At 33.4% G+C, this 6205-nt stretch overlaps 1 non-coding gene across 1 annotated transcript; it reads right to left on the bottom strand.

The window, feature by feature from the left end:
• Positions 1-1676: 1676 nt before the first annotated feature.
• On the bottom strand, positions 1677-1783 carry LOC147475538 (small nucleolar RNA R71). The gene has a single exon (XR_015209970.1). It is a non-coding gene; the product is annotated as a small nucleolar RNA R71 (small nucleolar RNA).
• Positions 1784-6205: the final 4422 nt, after the last annotated feature.

Here is a 6205-nt window from a genome sequence, read left to right as displayed (position 1 = left end):
AGTAGCTGTTGCCTTTTTAAACTTAACCTAATGAACTTTGGGCTCACATTAGAGGCCCAAAGTCCCTTTTTTGGCCCATGCACGAAAATATAACCCTAACCCTCTCCTATATAAAGAGGGTTAAGTCTAAACTTATTCTCTCATTCCTCCCCTTAGTCTCTAATTAGTTTAGTGTAGTTGTTGTTTAGTTTAGGGTTAGAATTAGGTTTATAATTGTAGCTTCCATTAAAACCTTCAATAAAAAGCTTTAGTTCTTCAATTCAATTCTTGTCTCTACTTTATTATGTTTTTGTTTTATTGCTTTAGTATAATGATTCTGATGACACAAGACTAAACCTCCATTAGAGGGGGTTTATGAAGCCACGTGGGGATAATTTAAATCTCTTATCAAATGGCACCGCTTGCCATCTTGCTTTGTTACATATTGCGTGTTTAGATTAACAAAACTATTTTCACTATTCACAAACACAAACACTGAAAACACTGTTCGCAATTTCTTCAAATTTTTCTACTACTGTCTGACTGCATATGAGTTGTGAAACCAACTCCTTGCACTCCTGTGACCTGACCCTAAAAATTTCATGCTTAGTTAGTCACCTATGAGCGCACATGCGCCTCACTTTTGCCTTCAGAGAGCGCGACCCGCGCCCAATTTGACCTATTATATATGAACTGCACCCCGCGCTCCTTTAAATTTACGAAAAAAAGTACCAAAACGTGACCCGCGCTCAATATAGCGTATTTTTTTAGCGCTCCCGAGCCCTATTTGAAGTAGAGTAGATTTATTTTTTTTTATAATAACTACAATATTATGTCACGAGTACAGTATAGTACTAGTATGCCCAACCACTCTAGTAACCGTATAAATTTTTTTTCATACTTTATGGTGTCTAGAAAACTCAAAGAATTAAGATTATGTAATTAAGGAACATACACGCACGGACAACCTCCCTCAATTCTTAAGTGGCCTGGCCGATGGTTTGAAAAGTTTTTAGTAGATGTGCTTTAAGGCTGTTGAAGGAGCTATTTATACGCGTAGCAAGGACGCTCCAGGTAACACCCCTCTACATCCTAGAATCTACTGTAAGAGGATTCTATTTCTAGTAATAATCAGGATATTTTTGCATGCTCGTTAGGAATTGCATATTAAACTTAAAACTTGCATGAGATTAAGATCTGGTACGCATAAACCTGCCATATTAGTTTCTCGTAGAAGCAAAAATAATTGCCTTTCTAGAAATTCACACATCACACATACACATACCACCTACACCCACCACCACTACATCTATAGTAATGGTTGAAAAAATAACAGAGGGACCCCTCTTTGATTTTTATAAGGTTTTAAATGATGGACCAGACTCCTGCATAGTTCTTGCAGATGTAATAGGAGATTTTAGAATCCCCCCCAATATATTTAATCTGCTACATGTTTTCCATTGGTTAGGCCATGAGAAGCCTTAATTATCAACACTTACGTAGGATATAACAAGTTATTACTACATTCCATCATCCTAACGTAACACCTGAACAAATAAAGCTTAGGGTGTTTCCTTTCACCCTAGCTGACAAAGCAGCAGCTTGACTAACAGCACAAAAGCCAAACTCTGTCGACACATGGGAAAAACTAGTTGAATTATTTATGGAACAATTCTACCCACAATAGAAGACTGATGAGATGCTACAAAATATTCACTTTTTTTTGCCAAAAGCCTCAAGAATCTTTTTCTGAGGCTTGGAATCGTTTCACTGATCCTCTAGTAGAATGTCCCCATCATAATCTTAGTGAAGACAAACTAGTTCATGCCTTCTTCAAAGGCCTATCCCAACACCATAAGGAGACTTTTGACATCATGAATGGAGGGAATTTCTTAAGTAAAGGAGCCACAGATGCTTATAATTTTTTAGATACTCAATCTAAGAAAAGTAACAACTGGGGAGGTAACGATTACTCCTGCTCCACTTCATCTTCTTCAACAGTTAAGGCAACCAATATGTTTGAGGTAAAACAAGATTTTAAACTTAAAACTTTAATTGAATCCCTCACTGGTAAGGTCGATACCCTCTCTGTTAATAAGCAAGAAGCGTAATAAACCCACTCCTGTCATGAACATAAACTCTCCTCGTTGTAATTTTTGTTTTAGTTTTGAGCATTCCGACTTCTTTTCTCCTCTTCTCTATGAACAACCACCACCACAGCCAGCCAATGTCTGCGCTTTTAATAACAACCCTAACACATAATGGAGACAAAACACTAATTATAATCCACAACAACAAGCTACACCTCCAGGTTTTAATAATCAAAATGTTAGGCCCAGTACAAACTTCTACCAATTTAACCAGCCAATATCTAAGACAAGGATAATTAGGTGACCAGAATAGAAGTTTAGTGCCCATGACCCAGAACTATCAACATCCAGACATTAACGCTTAACAAGCCTTAGTTCCAGTCACTCCTCCTATGACCACTCCACCAGTTAAACCATCTACAGAGGATGTAGTAGTGACATTGCTGAAAAAACAAAATCAAATTATCCAACAAAACTCCAACTTGATGAAAGATCAGCATGATCAAAACACTAACATGCTACAACAAACGATGCAAATGATGTAGTCTTTGTGCCAAAAGATTATTGACATGTCTCCTAACTAAAATAATAACCAACAAAGTGTGTTTTCAGGTCAAGTTGTGCCTAATCCTAAGTCAACAAACACTGCTTCTGAAGTAAAAAGTATTCAGTGTAATGGTGATATAAACCAAGGGGACCTACAGGTAGTCGCTACCCTTCGTTCAGGTAAGTTAGTTGATAACCAAGTGATTATGCCTAAAGATCGCCCATAACCTAAGAATGAAACCATACCAAATACTGTCATAGAAACTGAAGACCCTACAACTGTAGAAGTTCCAGTCCAACCCCAACCAAAAGGGAAAACCTTACAAGACCCAATAATAGAAATTGATGATCCTACACCTGTAGAGGTTCCAATATGGAAATCTAGTTAGAAAATGACAAAAGATAAAAACAAGGTTAATACTTATGTTGACCCATATGCTAAGTATAGAGAAAAACCACCATTTCCCCTAGAGACTAGTTGTGTCTAAAAAGGACGAAAATTTTGATGAGATTAGGGAAGTGTTTAAAAATCTGACTATAAACCTATCTTTTCTAGATGCTATAAAAAGTCTACCTGGACACACTAAGTTTCTAACAGTCAACGTGGTCAATCTTCTTACATACGACTAAGTTGACTGACTAACGGTGAACAAACAGAACTAGGACTAAAGTCTAATATTCAAGCTTTTCTGGACCAAAATCTAATAAACCAACTATGCATAAGACTAAAGTCTAAAAAGCCCTTTTTTATATTAGTATAGATTAACCTTCTTTTTCAAGTGCTCCCATTTACAAGCACGTTTCTATGGTACTTTCTATCCTTTATTTTCATTCCATACTTTGGGGACAAAGAATGATTTTGTTTGGGGGTGGTATAGAAACATGTTGTAAATGTTTAATCACATATTAGGTTTTATATTACATTTATTTGTCGTATAAAAATTAGAAAAATATAAAATTCATAAAAATAGTTTATACTATGCACTTAGTGATAATGGTATTGTTTCCTTTTCCATGATGATATTAGTCTAGAAATCTCACGTAGTACTTGAATTAGGATTTAATTTTTGAAACTTAGATTAATATGTAGGTAATAGTCATTGCATCTCTTCATGAACATCTTGCATGAGCATCTAAGATTGTACTTGGTAGTATTTTTCTAAGACCTAGGTTAGAGTACTTAATCTATATCCTGTGAGAATCTAGCCAAAAGCCTCATATGAGTGAAATATCTGAGTGATGACACAAGGGAGAAGTAAATTTTGAGTAGAGAAATCACACATCCACTTGCTTGATCACTATACAATATCCTAAGCGAGAATTTATGCTCTTTATAGATCGATATAGCTAAAAATTCATACCTATAAGTAATTATCCGCTAGTCGCCCCATTGAGCATTTTCATTACCCTTTTCACAAATCACAAATCCTTTACCCAATAAAACAAAATAAAAAATAAAATTAGCCTACCTATCTGGATAAGTCTGAGAAATATGATGAGTGAAGAAAAGAAAGAGAAAAACTTGTGTAAACAAAAATTAGTTAGTTGCTTCAAAAGAAAAAAAAAATAGAAAAAGAAAAGAAAGTTTCCATCTAAAGAAAAGAAAAATAAAATAAAATGTTAGAACTCTAAAAACAGATTCAAATGAGTCAAAAGCTAAAACGAAAGGGCTAAGGATGGAAACAAAGTGTAGAAGCAAAGTAAGAACAATGTTTTATCTAGTTAGAAATTATAACCATTTAGTACCACGAACTTTCACTTTTTTTCTTAAATGGTACCCGAACTTTGAAACTCGCCTATTCGTACCACGGACTTTCAATTTGTTTCAATTTAGTACATCAGTTAATTTTCCGTCCAATTTCAATAACGGCGTTAGTACTATTCACGGTTAGCACTATTCACACAGTACTATTCACGTGAACAGTGTTTTTTCAAAAATTCAAATTTTGAAAAAACCAAAAACACTATCCACGTGAACGTGAACAGTGTTTTTTCAAAAATTCAAATTTTGAAAAAACCAAAAACACTATCCACGTGAACAGTGTTTATCAGATTTTAAAAAAAAATTCTTTAATCAAAATTAAAAATAAATTAATTTTTAAGATTGATTAAAGATTATTAAATTAAAAAAAAAAACATTGTTCACGTGAATAGTGATTTAAAAAAAAATCTTTAACAAAACTTAAAAATTAAGGTGAATAGTGATTTTAAAAAAATCTTTAACAAAACTTTTTAAAAAAATCACTATTCACGTGAACAATGTGTTTTTAAAAAAATCTTTCATCAATATTAAAAATTAATTAATTTTTAAGATTGATTAAAGATTAAAAAAATCTTTAACCAATCTTAAAAATAATTTTAAGTTTAAAGATTGAAAAAAAAAATCACTATTCACATGAATAGTGATAAAACTGTTTATGTGAATAGTGTTTTTTTTTTTTTTTTTTCAAAAGTTGAATTTGTGAAAAACACTATTCACGTGAATAGTGTTTTTGGGTTATTTTAAAATTTAAATTTTTGAAAAAACACTGTTCACGTGAATAGTACTAACGCCGTTAGTGAAATTGGACGGAAAATTAACTGATATATTAAATTGAAAGTTCGTGGTACGAATATGCGAGTTTCAAAGTTTGGGTACCATTTAGGAAAAAAAATGAAAGTTCGTGGTACTAAATAGTTATAAACTCTATCTAGTTACATATTTTAAAGACCCTATTTTCTTTGACTTGTCTTTTTGAATATCCATTTCCTTTATTCTTTAACCAACACCTACGCCTCGTATCACCTAATAAAGACATCTAGCAAAATTAGGAATAGAGTGGTGTGATAGTAAATGGTAGATGTGTTTGATCGACCTCGGCATTCTTGGATTGTCATTGAGATTGTGAGGAAATGTGTGCCCACTACGTACTAGAGTTAGCAAACTTGAGTGGAAAAATCAGAGTGTTATGTGTCTTGACACATTCCTTGTGAGAACCTACTTAGGCACGTTACCCAAAAGTTTCAGAAATGGACGGACCTGCCATTGCATTTCATAGTATAGTTCATTGTATAGTTGTTTATCTTAAGATGATTTGATTATTATGCATGTATTAATTTAGGAGTTAGTTTGATGATCCTTATTTAATGCTAGTGATATGTATAGATATCTGAGATAAAATTAGGGGACAATTACTTTTATTATTTAGTCGTTGTAGTATAAATGAAGTTTGTGAGTATCTTCTTTAGAAAACTCTCACGAGGCTATAACTCGTCCACTAGAGAATTCCTAGTGGTTTAAGGCCTTATTGCATATGGTTAATGTAATCGCACTCTGTGAAACGAGATTAGTTAGGACCACATTTTTTGCCACTTATCTGTTTTTATTTCTCATCTTTGCTTGAGGATAAGCAAAATGCTGTTTGGGGGTGGTGTGATAAGCACCCAAAAGTGTAGTTTAAACCCCCTTAATAGTATTCTATTTAGGCCAATTATGTTTATAATAAATAAGAGTTAGTAATGTTTACGTTTTTTTTGTGTATTTTCGGTCTTGAAGCTGTTTATGTGTTTAAAGACACCATTTTGCAAGGAAAATGAGTCAAGATGATTGC

Source organism: Coptis chinensis, chromosome 9 (genome assembly GCF_015680905.1).
Source record: "Coptis chinensis isolate HL-2020 chromosome 9, ASM1568090v1, whole genome shotgun sequence".
Taxonomy (NCBI): domain Eukaryota; kingdom Viridiplantae; phylum Streptophyta; class Magnoliopsida; order Ranunculales; family Ranunculaceae; genus Coptis; species Coptis chinensis.
This window is presented reverse-complemented; position numbering and strand designations above follow the sequence as displayed.